Below are 16,746 nucleotides of genomic sequence, written 5' to 3'. Positions count from 1 at the left end.
ACAAAAATTCAAAGTAAACCTCAGCCCCTTAAAAAGGTGAAAAATAGATGAAGACTCTGTCCAGCCAAAAAGTGAGAGTAGTTCTCTCAGGACAAGAAATTGCCTTGCCACTGAGTTCCTCCATTAACCACAGTTATGGCAGGATAATACAGACAGAAAGACAGTTCTTTATCCATTAGGTGTTCAACCACATATACCTTCATAAAATGCAAGCAAATCCTCTCAGAAATGAATAGACAGTTTGTAGGTTTCTGGTCAAATGCTGCTGGTGGGACAGAAAGGCTGGATACTGATTGGGTAGCCAGAACATCCTTCACTTTACATTTCAAGTTAACTCTAAGATGAAACCCAGGACAACAGTCTGATCTTGAGGTAACGCATTTAGCGACTAAGGAGAGAGGACTGCAGCCTACAAAGAACAGGTCACGACATCCACAGCAGCTCATAAAAAAAGCAGAAGAAATGGCAACTACCTGGAAATTCACAGATAGTTGTCCCTCAGCTGTAGAAATCCACCATTAAATCCACCATACAATCCCCCATGCCGATCTGTAAGGAATAAGCGAGAAACATTCATTAGCAGCTCAAACAAACATAAAGGATTACAAATATGCCAAGTGGACTGACTGCCCAGTGGCAGCCAGGACACACGTAGTATTGCCAGGAAGGTGGAGAGAGCAAAGTACAGCTGAGCTTTTCTGTCTCCCAACTCTAGGCTGCTCTAAGCTATACTTGGTGATTTACTGCCTATTGGACCAAACTGATGTTCTGGGATTTGGAAATTCTTCTGCTATGTCTTAAATAGCAGCCACTAATCGAGAGGAGTGATGTCCAAAGGGTCCCTGGGCTATGGCCATAAAGCATATTCACTCACTGGTATGAAAGTTCTGCATACAAGTCTATCAAGGCAAAAACATAACGAAAAAAACCTCAAAACAATTTCTCTCTGTCTCTCCAAGGGAGGCAGGGCATTAAGACAGAATGCCCTACCTCAAAGGAAGTCAAGATTAGATCAGAACATCTCAGAGAAATAGAAAGGGAGAGATGGCATAAGCGCTAGTGTAAAGGTTTTATCAGCATGAGTTTGGGATGACCACGTTACTCATAGGTCACTGTGCTTTCCAGCTGACTAGCAACAGATGAAATAAGGAAGACAAGGGCCTCCGGATTTCCAGGTAGCAGCTGTAGCCAAGTCTGCCTTTCATCTGCCCTTTTAGTCTGGAATAATGCATGGTGCTGCTCAGAAAGCAGCGGACTTCGTATTCCAAAGGGAACCCACTGTGAGATCCCACTATCACCAGACAAGCTCTAGAAGAACATCAAGATATTTTTTTTTGTGTTGATAGAGGGAAGAAAACTTCAAATGCAAGGCATTTGTTTGCGCCTACAATTTGCATACTTCCATAATATTGAACTAGAACAAGTACTTCAGAGATCCTTGTGGATCTCAGCCCACGTACAGCAGGAAGGCACCAGGAATGAGTTATTCTGATGTAAATCCACAACCATTATGGCATAAGCCAGGCATAGTTCTTCATGTCTCCAACAGCAGCCATAATACTGAGATTTTGTTATATCATAAAGACATTACAAATATAATTTATTTATGCTGAAGTGATGCCACTCTGCCAGGTGCTATACAAAGACTTTACTGCGGACTACTTGCATTTTTCAGTATGTACCATCTAATCAGATATACACACAGAGATCCCAACAGCTGAGTTGAAAATGATATTGTCATTCCTGACATTTCTCAAATTAGCAAGAGCTATAATGAAGCTTTAACATGTCTCTTTCAAGGATTTGTTGGATAACTCTTGCTGGGAATAGATGCACACAGGGTAACCTCTGTGCTTAATTCTCTCATCGTGTACTACGTCGCTTGTTTCCTGCATTCAGAGACCTCCTACTTGTGTTTGAACTCTCTGAATACTCTCTTCAGCAACACACAAGGAGCCAGAGGCCTTGGTAACCTTCTACTCCAGTAGTTCTTTTCCTGCAGTCAGGAAATTACCTCTTTTTTTGTTTTCTTTCTGTTGTGGTTTTGGGGTTTTTTTATTTGGTGGTGGGTTTTTTGGGGGTTTTTTTTGTTTGTTTTGTTGTTGTTGTTGTTGCTGTTTTGGTTTGGCTTTTTATTGCAAAGAACTAGGGGAATTCCCCCTTCCAGTGCCTGGCTTTATGCTGGGCCCTGATGGCAGTGATTGGTGACAGCAGCAAAAAAACCCCAAGCCACACCACTCACAAACAGAAGCGTCTCATTTTGCATAGAGTTTTATGTCAATATTTTGATAATTTCAGCAATTTCACATTTGTATGGGTATTGAGATATCTAGAAAATGATGTATGCTTCAAATAACTTCAGTAAGCATCACAGTATGCCTGTGTCAATGCTTGTACAATTTTCCATGAAGAACTCAAATCAGATAAAACTCTGAGATTTGATTTTCAGCTGCTAGAAGTCCACAAAGATAACATAATTACTGGTATGCCAGTTTAAACCTGCAAAATACCTTACCCTAAAATATCCTGGCCCCTCTGTCTCCTTCATTCAAGCAGAGGGAACAGCTACCAGCAGGGGAAGGCTTCACACCTCTGCCTCCCATGCTCTTCAGCAACGTGAGTTCGCATAAGAAGCTGGAGGCTGTAGCTACCTTCTGCCCCAGCAGCTTTTCTTTTTCCTTCATTCAGGACATTGTCTTTCTTTTATCTTAACATCATAAACAAGAGAATTCCCCCTTCTGCTGTCCAGCTTTGAGAGAAGAGCCTGATTTGTGGTTTTCGATAAAAATTCCCCAGAAGTTCTCACAGGGCTCCCTGACTTCAGTGGGGCAGACCAAGCTGAAAAGGGATGTTCCTGCTGTTGGCCAGCACCCTTCCTTGCCCAGTACTGTATTGCTGGTGGCGTTCGGGCAGTGCACGCAGCTCGGGCCATCGTGCCACAGTGCTCTGCCTCCCAGCACAGCTCTGTCACTGTGTGTGCAGTGCTCCTGTCATGCACTTTACATAGTGTGACAGACCAGAGGAGAGCAGAGGTACGGTAGGAAGGGAACAGAGCCAGGCCCAGTGGCACTGGGAAAGTGTCACCAGAGGTATCAGTCTCTGCAGGACAGAGGGAAGCAGAGCTGAGGGCTGCGGAGAGGGGTCAGAGAGAAAAAGTAAGTGACACCTCTCGTATGTTTTGCCAGGATATAGGAAGATATGAGACAGACAAAACAAGAGGTAAAAGTAGTTTAGGAAAAAAGGGGGAAAATGCACGGAAAACATCATAATAAAGGAGCAGCATCAGTAGCAACAAGTCCAGGAGAAAAGAGGACTGATGGATACCTATGCTAGCATGAGTGAGGAAGGATAAACCAAACCCTTTCAAAGCATTAAAAAAGAAACCAAAACACATTTAAAAAAAACTAGCGAGGAAAAAAAAAAAAACCAACCAAAAAACCAGAAGACAAAACACAGAGAGGGGATTTGTATGAGCACAAAAGCAGAGGTCAGTACCCCGTGGTCATTTCCTAAGAAAGGAGGAAGTAGAAGTGAAGGAAAATACCTAAATATAAAAGACTGCTTATAAAGAAATGATACACTGACTGTTACCCTGTGGGTTTTTTGGAAGTTTGCTATTAGCATATCTCCAATGATAAATGCCTTAATACGATGCCAGTTTTCTGTAGGCAGAAATGCACAAATGCAGCAAATCAGTTCTGCCAGCACACAGTGCAGTTACAAGAAATCATTTCTCCCCATACCACATGTCACCACTTTTGTCCATGCACATCATCTCTCCAGCATAAACCCTTAGAAGAGGCATGCAGTAGGGTGGTAAAGCCAGAGGATGTTTAGCAATACAGAGGATAAGAATACAACTGTATAACTACATTAGGAGACTAGAGCTTAATTCAAACAATAATTACACAGATCTATCTCTGACCAAGGCTCCTCAATCCACATCCTGTGCCAGTTAACTTGCAAACCAGTTTGTCTAGACAGAAAAAATACCTTGCCAAGACTGCCAAATCTCAAAATTGCCAAGAGTCTCATCTGAATGGCAATGACGTCCATAAAAAGACTGGATGGGTAGGAACACGTTCAGGAGCTGTTTGGTCTACTCCTAGGCCTGAGCTGGTAGCCCACTAAGCTCAGGCTAATGTCTCAAATCCTCTCCAGGATGCTGTGATCCTCTTGGAGGACAGCACCGAGCTCTCCTTTCCACGGGGAGAGAAGCACCTGAGCCACCCCACCAACCTGGAGCCTGAAAGAGAAGCCACAGTAGGGATTTCCAGGCCCAATGCTGGGCAGGGATGGCTCCATAGAAGAAAGGTGGATGGGAAGAACTAAGCAAAGACTAAAGCTAGGCTTAATTTTGCAGAAATCACTCAGGCCCTTCTCCTAGCTCCAGAGAGCAGAGCACATGCCCTACTCAGTACAAGGGAGGTAATTCCAGACCTCAGACTTAAGCCAAGACTATTTTGGTACATAACTACATATTTTGATTGACAGAAAGAACCATTTTGCATGCTGGCCTACTTTTAAAAGTAAAGATGTATGGGTGGCCCTCAGCCATTATGCAGAAGTTTGATGGAGTTCAAAGTTGTGCCCACTGACATGTTTTCAAGCAGAGAAATACCTGCAACCAATCCTTAGGTGTCATACTGCATGTGGGCAACACCTGTTCTCACTTCCATCCCATCAGTGGGGTTATACAATTAACATTAATCATTCTAAAGGCAATCTTCTGCCAATTGATCAGGGCCCCAGTCTGGAAGGGATAGATTCAGACTGACACTGAAAGTTGATTTTGCAACGTATGTATGTACATACACTTGCAACAAAAGAGCCACAGAGAGTGGTGGTTCTTTTCACCATCTTACTATTACTAGCAGTAGAATCCAGTTAGCTTCTGCAGTATCACACCAGCGTAAGGGAGATGGCAGTCTGTCCCCAAATCCTAAATTCCACAAATTCCCATACTGTGCTGCTACAAAGATGAGGCTGCTTCAGAGACTGAGCAGATACTGCCTAGATCTTGCAGTCTTTACTCAGACTTCAACTCACCAACTGTAATAGAAGTATTACCTTAATTCATGATAGCATTTTCACTAAGACTGCTTCTGTACACATCTAATTTGCCAAAATAAATGTTGTTTGGTGTTTTTTTTTCCTGGGGGTGGGAAAGAAGATACAGATTAATTTTTTAAATAATAATAAAAAAAAAATCCACATCCTCTTTTTCTGAAACAGACAGATTAGAGACACAGAACAGCCTTTTTTTGTCACCCACCCCCCCTCCCTCAACCCTTGTTATGTACACCACCCCAGTTCTACCCTTGCTTTAAGATTAAGTGTCGATCTGAAGATTGACTGTGCTATCCTTAAGGCCTGACATTCTTTGGATTTGGTTATTATATCAAGGTGCATTTGTGCTTCTAAATGGACAGCTGTACCATAAATGGAACACAAAGGAGCAAGATCCAGCCTGTTCCAGCATGGGTCCAAAGCCCGGAGTGTCTGTGAGGCTGTAGTCTTTTGTTTCAAATGCAGATAGATAAACTACAGCCTTTTTTCCATGATGGTTATAATGCAGAATATGAAAAACTCTTGGGATGGTTTAAGCTGCAGGGTATTCTCCCAGAGTTCTGTCCAAGAATAATCTAGTAAAAATGTGGACAGAGAACCATCGACCTCTGCTTTCCCCCGAACATATGCAGCTCTGATCAGTCTGGTATTTCAAGAAAAACAAGGTCCTGAACCCTAATCCTCAGACACATAACAAAGCGCACTTCACAGCTGTGATGCACAGCTACTATCAGCTCCGAGGCCTGAGTGGGTCCCAAGACAATGCCTCCTTTATCACCCAGAGGACAAATATCTAGACAGCAATATTTTCTGCTTGAATGCTTCAAGCATCTCTCGCAACTCCTGACTGAAAGAGAAAACTGAGCTGAGAGTGTTTGCTGAGTGATTATTTTAATTTACTACTTGATGTAAATCTAAATGAACTGACATCCAGCTTGAGATGGACAGAAAACAATCATTGTGAAAAAAGAAAGAAGGCTAATATTACAATATCATTTGAGTAGCACAGGTTTAGGCAACTTTAGCAGTGGCAATGTAATAGATAGTGAGGCAGGGTTTGCATTTCCTTTTCTTCACTCAATTACCATAATAAGTTCTGTAATTTTAGGGCTGTTTATTTATCAGGTGATGATAACAAAGACGCTCAGAACACGGTGTCTGAATGCAATACTACAAAGCATCACAGTTGTAAGCCCTCGCATGCAGAGGGACTGCTGATTCTCACATACCTGATTATCTGTGTGTACGTGTGTGTACATGTTTTCAGAAGCAACTATATTCCCTTTTCTGTTAATCGGTAAAATGGCACATCTTTTGCATCTGGCTTGAGGCAAAGGGAGGGAAACAAGTAGAAAAGCACGAAAACTTCCTGGTAAAGTTCTCCAGTGCTTTAAAACCTGTCAAGTCACTGCTGAGCTTTCTTGTATGAACAATAGATTTGGGACCTGGCCTGCCTGTGCCTGGGAGTCTGTCACTGCTGCTCTCTGATCCGGGTTTCCAACATTTGATGGCTGCGCAGTGTCACAGAACAGCTGGAGGAGAGGCGCCCCGGCTGAGTGCATGAGATGGAGGGAAAAAAACCCAACAAACAAAAAGCAAAAGAAGAGATTTCTTTGTGAGGCAGACACATGCATCTGGGCTCTGCCAGAGCGAGACGTGTCACCTTGCGACATGGCCTGTGGCATCCTACACCAAGATGAAGAAGTATCACTGCCCCGCAGGCCCCCCTTGTTCCCAAATCAGGGCCGGGGAGAGGGTGCGCCACATGCAATGCAACCCCAGAGAGAGGTCCAGAAAAATCTCCCTCCTGGTGGGGCTCGGCAGTGGGATCACCACCTCCTGCAGCTTCTAAAGGCATTTTTCCAGCAGGAGACCACCTCTTCAAGCCCCTCCAGGCATAGCATGCCATGGCAGCACCAACAGCCTGGAAAAGTGGGTAGGAGGCACCGCTAGCCCATCGCTCAGTGCCTCTCTCTCAGCACATCAAAGAGCCATATTGCACCCCCAAGGCTGACTGAATGCACCTGAGGCAACTTTTCATTCCACCCTGAGATGCTTGCGTCGGTTTGGGGGGAATTTATGGTTGGAAAGACTAATCCACAGACATAATTTCTTGCACATTGCCTTAAAAGTATGTGCCTAATTTGAAACAAAACTCACAGTGTAATGTTCCATTTTGCATATACCAAAGACTCATGGAAAAACTTGTAATTGAATAAAAGGAGTTGAATAAAGATGAAACTCGATGGGTTTCTAAGACTGCCATTCAACATCCTCGAGTTTTTGAACAAATACAATGCCTTCCTATTAAATGATTTGAACCACTACCTTACAGAAATCTCTGCAGTTCCTTCTTAAATTCTACAGGAGGCTCAAAAGCACATTGGAAATATTTTTACTCTGTACCATAAGATGTTTTTCATCAGAGTAACATGCCTCTTAACCCATAGCTATATATTCAATTAAATTGCATGGGCATATGTGTGTTTATTTACATAATGTGTAAATGTATAGCTGGGTATATATAAACAAAAGGCTTTCATAACACAGAGGAACACACATGGCGGTATAATTTGTGTATACGCACACTGTGTAACTGCAGCCGTTCATGTCAACACCATTCATCACCTGTATTTGCCAAAATGGTGTCAGTACTGTTCTGCACACTGCCTACAAGTTCACCACAATGATAATCTCCCTTCTCAATTAATTAAGGACAATTTAAATATTTTAAGTGAATTACATTTACATGACAAAACAGTAAAATTTAAATTGTGAGGCTGTGAACACAAAACCTGTGATGAAGTCCCTCTTTCAACACAGTCACATAGAAAGATTTTACAAATTGACAGTATACATTATGCACAGCCTAACTGTGGACATTTTCTGTCAAGCACTTAAACAGAGAGACACAACAACGGCTCCAGTGTGAAAAAAGAATTATCTGTAGGGGACCGGTCCTCACTAAGGGCAACCTTGACAAGCCCAAGCATGTACCTGGATCAGAATTTAAAATAACTCTGCCATACCATAGTTGTTCCCTCATGAAGCTTTGTCTAAATTATCACGGATTTGCAAAGGATTCATTAACTGCCCTTATGTAAAAATACTATCAAACCTGCTAGACTGAGCATCTTTTAAATGCCCCTGTTAAATATTGTTTCAGTAAGAGGGTTACAAATGCATGGCATGAAACGTTCCAGATGGAAATTATTTTTTTGTTAGTTCTGGGGGGCTACTTACAACAAATCTGAAATTTTACATTCAGGACTCACACAGCAGCGAGATAATATTTTCCATTCTAGGGGCAAAATTCTGTGAGGAAGTTTTTAAGAAATCTAGCTTGTATTTATAGCCTTACCATACAGCTACTACGGATCTAGCACTCTTTTCACTGATGAAGTGTCTGATTAACACACACCGTTACTGGGATTTGCAAATTAAAGGCTGGATCTTGCAACACTTATGTGAGTCAGCCTTAATCACATGAGTAGTCCACAGCAGGAGTAAATGTTGCAGGATCGGGCCCCTTCATTAGCCCCTTCACGTGATTTTATAAATATGCATGCTGTAACGGAGTGTGATGATGTAGGTATGTACAAGCTCATGCTGCTCATGAGTACCGACAGAGATGTGGGACTTCCACAAATAAAAATAGGTAATATAAGACTGGTTAATGCCATACAAAAAGTAATAGAAAGGAGGGAGTGACCTCTCCATTTTCCTCAGATTATTCCCTGGCAATACAACAAAACACACTACTAATACCAACGCAGAAGGGTAGTTCTAGCTTCTGTTGCTTCACCAACAGAGTGACAAGCACTCCTACTCAGACTGGAAGAAGTTGCCAAATGGTGCCCATACTTCCCAACATCTAAGAAAAAGACAACTGTAGCTTAGCTGTAAAAAAACTATCTTCCTGACATAGTACGGCACACTGAAGTGGACTGCATCCACATCCAAGACAGCTGCAAATGAGCTTCTCAGCCGGTTAAATGCCCTCCCCCACTGGCTCCAGGCCACGCACTAGGCTGCTTTTGCAGTTGACCCAGCGTTGGAGCATGTAGTGCAGCATGGATCTGCTTGCAGAAGATCTGAAGGTGCGTGGAGTTCCTGCTGCTCATGCTTCCCCGAGTTCAACAACACTCGGCACATGATGTCATATGGGGCTATTGCAGAGATGATACTGACATCACAAAGAGGGAGCAGAAACCACCTGAAAACCCAAAGAACTGATAATTCCTCAGAGGCAGTTTTCCTGCCGGTGTCCCTTGTCATAAGAAATGGGGGAATAAGCACCCTTTCCCTGAGAGAAGAGGTATTGCTTACCCAGAAGTAATTTTTTCCGGGGTGTCAACACTTCAATCTAAAAACAACACTGCATTTCCTGTTGGTAATTCTTAGCTGTAATTATGAAAACTATCACAATTAGGCTATTATAATAATAAAAATCAATTTCCTTTCAAAGATTCAAGAGCCATCTTTTTTATGAAAAAGAACATACAGAAACACCAAAATCCCTTGAATTCTTTCTCGTGCCACAGAATCTGAACACAATTTATCTGGATAAGTTTTGATTATAGCCTTTCCAGAAAGACAGTACTCTGTATAAATAAAAAGAAATATAATTGATAAATGTAGTCAGATGGCACCAGGTTGTTTAAATAGACCATTAAGCTCAAAATGTCTAAAGTTAAATTAGATTGTATTCTCTTTCACCTAGGGCTTTTGTAAGGCACAACTGGCATGTATAGTCTTGTCCACATTAAATTTTACTGCCACGGTCAAAAAGCAGCATAAGTCTGAAGCTTGTGTAGAATTTTCTGTCTTTATTTGACGTGATCATAGTAGATGAATTAGCTCCCTTGGTGCAGAGAGTGAAAGAAGGTTAGTTGAGGGAAATAAGGAATTTTCAGAGGAAAGAAAAAGTTTGAGGGAAACATATGGTTTAAATGCTCTAGCCTATTTCAGATCAAGCTGAGAGAGTTGAGATCTGTTGGTTCAGAGATCCAGTTCACTGCACATTCCTACTGTGCCTGCCTACTAATTGCATCCCATGTTTGTCAATCAAATATTTGCAATTAACAAAAATATTCCCTTAAGAGACATATAACAGAGGCTGCTAAGGATCCATTGCTTTGCTATTAGAGTCAGCTCACAAAAAAAAAAAAAAAAAAAAAAAAAAGTCTTTACAATTATTCTGCTGATGATGACACTGCCAGACACTTCCAGTCAAAACATTAACAAGCAGAATAGGTGGCATGGGGGCTTTTCAAAGAGATTTTTTTCAAAGAAGAAAAACTTTGATCTTAGTGTTTCTGACCCATCCTCCACCTCTGATTCTTCAATCTACAAGTACATATAGTAGTTTAATTTCACTCAGTGCATAACTTGCCTAAGGATAAACGTTGATCTAGATTTTTTTTTATTTAACTCCAATTTAACTGATGCTCTAAAGCTGCCCTATCACTGCATAATACACACTCACACAAGGTTTCTAAGCAGAAACTGAAGCAAGCAGACTAGAATAATAAGAAATGCACAAGGTTCAGAGGAAACATTAATTTGTAAATAGGTAGAAATGCCAGTAATTTGTTGGGAATTGAAGACCTTCTGTATGAAACAGTGAAGCTTAGCAGCTGTGCACTGCTGTTTTATAAATCAATATTACATCTGAAGGTGGTGTTTGAATGCTTGTATCATTGTGGTTTGAGTCAAACAAAGTTCTGTGATAAGAAATGATCAAACAAAACAAACAAAATCCCTTCCCTGTCTTGTCGGATAAATTCCAAACATAATTCCACAAGAGGGATAGAACATTCAAATCATCCACTTTTTTATAATTGCATAAACCCCTCAGTCACAGAAAGATGATTGGATTGGTGATGGACTATTGTATTCTCAAAGACATGGATCATGCCAACGGAGAGCTCCTGCAAAATGATAATAGTGTGCGCATTTTCTGTATGACCTAAGTGGTGAGCTTTAAACCCCATCCAAGCCAAAATGCGGCGGTCTGGTGTGAACATGACTGGGACCAGGGGACTCCAGCCTTCCACTTCCACCTCTAAAACTAATTCCTTCAGTGCCATGAGCAACCACTTATCCTCACTGCTGCAGTTTCTCCATCTGAATACAGAGGATAATGTACAGCCAGCTAACGAAAAGAGCTCAGACTTAGGCCAAGTCTACCCAAGGAAAAATTTGCCAGCATAGCTCAGCAGGTACAGCTTGATTAGCAGATTTGCCTCATGTTGACACAGCCTGCACCTGCAAGCAGAGTATTTTTCCTGCCATCTACCGATTCTCCCATGCAAAATGAAGCAGAATCCCAACAATGTTAATGATTTTCCCAATCCAAAGTGATCTAAAATACTGCACGTCCCCATGAGTGACATTGCTTCATTTTCGCAAAGGCTGTAAATAATCATGAAATTCCTGAAGACACAAAGGAGCTGCCTTCCCTTGCCTTTTTTTTATTTTTATAAAATATTCCCTTCATTTAGGCTGTGACTTAAAAAAAAACCCCTCAGTATCACAAAGCCATGTATTTGTGGCTGTAATATTTGCAAGGGACGGGCAAAGAGGTAAGATACAACATTTCTCATAACCCACCAAGCCCAGCTACTGGAAAGTCAGTAAAGAAGGGGAGTTGGAGAGCTGTGTCTGCAAAGAAATATCCTGAGAGACATCTGCTGGCCACTTTTACCTTGCCGAGCTCCATTCACTGCTGAGCACACAAGTTTGCAACATCGGACTTTCTGAGTCAAGGGGCAACTTGGTGGTCATACAAATCATAACTCCACAGCAAATGAATATCAACCAACAGCCCTGCCTTTGGGCTCCATAAAAGATTTAGCAACATCCTTATTGTCTGACTTATTACGAAAGCAAACAAATTCATCACTGTGACTGCAATGAAGCGGGCTGCAGAGAAGCAGGACAGCTGAACAGCATCCCACACCAAGCCTGTAGGCACGTCTCCAGCCTAGTGACCAGCGACAGACTTCCCTGCCACTGCTGAATAAACAGACTCTGAGGCTTGGCGTTTGCTTCCCACAGCTGCCTATGTACAACTCTGCACGGCCACTCGCGTTGGCTTTGCAACCACAGCAGATAAAGGAGGACAGCAAAGCTGGGCAGCACAGATAGCGACAAAAAGAAGACAGAGCCTTGCTAGCTCTCAAATGGCGGTGTTGGGGAGATTTTTAATTGCAGGCTTGCATCAAAAAGCCCCATTTGTAAATATTCAGCTACCCTTTTGCAGGGGGATGTCAGATTACAGAATTTTATCAAGTTTGAGGTGGGAAAAGAAGAGGAGGACATGGAGGAGGAGGGTATTTTTGTTTCTGTCCTTCATTTCCTGATAAGGAGACACTTTTGATCCAAGATTTTTTTCCCCTTTCTTCTTTTGCCTGGTTTTTGGTGTTGGGTTTTGTGTTTTTTTTTTGTTGTTGTTGTTTTGGCGGGTTTTTTTGTTTTAATCTGGTAGCATAAATTTGTTTCACAAGATGCAGGTGTCTGAAATATTTAAGAAGTTCTCTGGTTTTGTATTCCTAGCCTCATTGATGAGAAAGCTTACACATCATGACATGGTGAGTTGAAGCAATGATTAAAAGGCTATTGCATATGCTCTTCCCAGCTGAGTTGTTGTTCTCGTTGTTGTTTTTAGAGCACAGCGAAAGTGTCTGCAACAGCTGCTAATAAGCTCTTATGCGACTCTAACATCATGATCCGATCACCCCAGAAGTGCATAGAGGGAGCTGAGGAACCTGGTCTCAGCAATTTGACAAAAACATCCCTGACATATTTCAGCTACTGTAGAAAGTTTGTGACACTGAAAGGAAATTAAATTGTGTGTGGAAGGTTGAATAGGAACGTGGGGCTGCTGTTTGTGTGCACATGAGATTTAAAGCCATGAGCAAAGCAGGGACATGTGTGTTTTCAAAGGCACAAGTGGGAATTAGGCACACAACTTCCATCGACTTGTAATGGAAGAACTACCCTTTGTGCCTTTGAAATTCTCCCCCTTTCTTTACCATACTTCAGTAAGAAACAATGCTGAAAACCTAAGAACATTTTAAAAGGTATCGTACCTGGAGTGTTGCTGCTTTAGGACATTAATCTCGAGGCACAAGATGAAACCACCCCAATATACCAATCTTCCTGATTTCATAGATGTCCCAAGAAATCAGCCTATAATACCTTTTGCTCACAGATTCAGATTTAGGGTACTCTAAAAGTATAACTTCACAATGGACCAGTTCAGGAATTTCCATCGGCCTGCACTGGAGGGCATAACTAATTGGTATCTCTTCCTGTGCAAAGTCAATGGTATGGGAAGAGTAGCATAATTACATCTAAAGGTCTAACCCTTGGGATTCTCCCATATAAAACCAAAATGCATTGTTTCATCAGCAGAGGAAGAAAGACATTGGTTCATTTAAGACAGATCCAGGTGGATGGACCTGAACCTATATAAGCATGTTGCCAAACCTGCACGACTGCATAGGTGTGTGCTTATGTGCCATTTGGCTCTAATTTTGGTAAATGTAGTGGTAGCTGTTCAGTTCTTGTGTTAACAGTGTCATGCTGTCTCTGCAAGATGACTGTGAGCAAACAGTCTGAAGATGTTTTAGCAGTGCATATAGCTGCATATATTTTCCATAAATAGGAGTTTATTCTTTGGCAGACAAGCTAGCATTAGAGCTGCAAAAACACAAGGAGTATAGTAAGTGCTGGGAAAAAGAAAAGCAAGCAGAGAGACAATCTGTGAAGCAGAAGAAATAAATAGACACTGAAAAGAAAGAAAAATAGAAGAATGAGGAGAAAAACTAAAAAGCAAAGGTGAAATGAAAAGAGAAGAGATGGTAAGGAAAACAGAGAAGTCAGAAGTACTGAAAACAACTTGTGTATGAAAAAATAAAGGGGTGAAAAAGCAGAAGAGGAATCAGAAAATGTTTTAACTATTTTTGAATTTACTGCCACCAATGGTGCGGTGGAGGTCCTGCTCCAGCTGCCTCAGCCCTTATCCTGTGTCAAGCAGACTAGTGGTGCTTGATCGGTGATAGGGAATAACGGTGACTCTTTTTTGTTAGTAATTGACAGGAAGTGCTGTTTGCCATTGTGTCAGTTCAGCACAGCACCAGCAGGCAGGCCGGCATCACTGCCGGTGATAGAAACTCTGTGGAAAGGTTCTTGCTGTGAGCAGAGTCAGCTACTCAATACAAACCTCTGAGGCTTGTTAGCAAGAGATCTAGGAGATAGCTTTTTCAGTCTTCTGGTAATACAGAGCAGTGGTTTATATGGCAGCTCTGAAGCCCTGACAACAACCACTCCCAAGTGCTGCAACAGACCCCGATAGTTTAAGCACTGCGGAGGACTTGTTGAATGCAAACAGTTTATGTACACCTCATTATACAGCTCCTCTGTGTTCTGTGCTTCCTCAGTTGTGGAAACAGCACAAATCCAGCAGTAATGTTTTGCAAACCACACCACAGCACATAGCTTGGGACACCCCAAATGCTTTTTTACCCAGCTTTTCAAAAAGCAGTTGATTCCTAAGGCAATGGGACCAAGTACTTTTTTTTTTAAGTATTAATCTTCATCCATAATAATTAAAACTGACCTCTCTGTAAGTACCACTGGTTTCTTTTTTTCACTGAAGTACAAACAGGGAAAAAAAAAAAAACCAAACCAGAAGTTTTAAGGGAGGGGTTAGAGAGAGGACAGCCAAGCCACGACGGTCAGGGAGATCAGCAACTATAAAATGCGAATGTACACCTTTGCTTAAGCAAAAAGGAAACTCTCAACTGATACAAGGTGCCTGAAATGATGCATGCATGGGCTGGCTCTACTCATGCAAACAGATGTAGCAACAAATTAAAAATAAAAAAGAAAGAAAAAAAAAAATAGGTCACCTCATTCATAAATTTTCCTGAGGTTTTCTCTGATTTCACAAAGTCCTGTTTAAATGAGCAGAGATGACAATGGCAATTTCTGCTGGAAAACAAAACTCTGAGCTCAACAACCAAAGATGAGCATAAACCCATTCTTTTCCTACACAGAGATGAACTCAGCATCAATTAATTTAGGACACAACTTTCTGAAGCTTGGTTATTCCCTTGGGCAACAACTTTACCTCACATTAATTTACAGTTCAATGGCAATTTTATGGATACTTGAACTTTTATTACTGTATAACCTATACAACCAGAGTTGAACAGATTTTGCTAGTAGGATAAATGATCACTTGGTTATAAAATGAGTTATTGGCATTGCCTTTTTAATACATTACAGGCCAGTCAGCAGCTGTTTTCTCTGACCGTTCAAGTCTCCTGTACCCACACCCTGAGCTGAGGGGGGACACTGCCCCGCTGCCATCACCACCAGCATGACAGCCAAACAGGAGACAACAAGGCTTTTTGCCCCAGGACTCCTTGTAGCCCAGATAGCAAGGCAGAGTGTTCAAACCCAAAAGCACTCCTGGGTTTTGCAGATGCTGACAGCTGGTCATCCCATTTGCTCTCACTTCATTCAAACATTGAAGTCCATTTTCTCTATCACTAAGGAGCAAATCCAAGCTCTGTACCTTCAGGGCTGTATTTATTCTGGCAGAATCTGGCCCAGTACCCTTGGCACAAACTCCTAGAAATGGTGCAACACTCATTTTTTGGTAACCTGAAGAACACTTGTGGTTGAAATTAGCACACACTAGAAGTTCCTTTGTTTATAAAACTTATTCTCAGAAATTAACTTTAAACTATCCAAAAGTATATATATATATATATATATATAAATGGCTGAAACAACCCCCCTATTTTATAAACCTGACCATTTCAAGTACCAGGTGGCCCATGAGACATTTGTATCAGCACACTTGAGGGAGTGGTCTGTGGTAGGATGGTGCAAATGAATGGCTAGGGTAGAAAAGCTTCTTCCAGAGCTTGTGTAACTGCGAGGGTACAGTTCTAGTAATAAGCACTGCAGAGCCTGGTCTCAGAAAACACTGTGGAACAGGTATATAGACAACTAAAATTATCTTATTTAGCAACTTTGATTTTAAATAATCTGAAAGAAAATGTTTGGGGGAAGGCATTTAATGTTATTATTTCCATAACATCATAAATTACCTTCCACTTTCACATTCCCTTAATGACTACTTCTTTTCAGAGTTCCGCATCTTACTGATATCCTTCCCCTACACTGTGCTCTCATACTGCTCTCAGCTATTTCATCCACATTGGTCACAGTGTCCCAGGCTATGTTACCTTCTGGAATTTACCTTAATTCATGTTAAATACAATCAGAAAAATCACACTGTGGAAAGCACAGCCATGCTAAAAACGATTACTATGGGCAAAATTATCAGTAGCTTATTATTCTAGCTCAGAGTATTTATCCTATGATATTGATTTTATTACAGAAAACCCCTTACACTATGTAATAGCTACTATAAAATCTGATGCTTTGCACTGCTAGTTTAAAAATAGCACTATAATATTTAAAATAAATGTGCGGCAAATTATTTTAAAATTGTGGAAAAGACAAAATCCAGTGCAGTGCAAAATGCCAGTTTTCAAGAGAGAAAACAACAAAATACTAATATTGCCTTAGTCGATATTTCAGTTTTAGGTAAAATTCACCTTGAAATCTAGCCATCAATTTCTTATAACA

At 41.4% G+C, this 16,746-nt stretch overlaps 1 long non-coding RNA gene across 1 annotated transcript in view; it reads right to left on the bottom strand.

Annotated features, from left to right (window-relative positions):
- Window positions 1-473: 473 nt before the first annotated feature.
- The window catches only part of LOC119156157, a 321,003-nt gene continuing 304,730 nt past the window's right edge, over window positions 474-16,746 (bottom strand). The window contains exon 3 of the long non-coding RNA XR_005106986.1: window positions 474-549. This is a non-coding gene — a long non-coding RNA (uncharacterized LOC119156157). The remainder of the gene's footprint in view (window positions 550-16,746) is intronic.

This window comes from Falco rusticolus, chromosome 12, assembly GCF_015220075.1.
Source record: "Falco rusticolus isolate bFalRus1 chromosome 12, bFalRus1.pri, whole genome shotgun sequence".
Lineage (NCBI taxonomy): Eukaryota > Metazoa > Chordata > Aves > Falconiformes > Falconidae > Falco > Falco rusticolus.
This window is presented reverse-complemented; position numbering and strand designations above follow the sequence as displayed.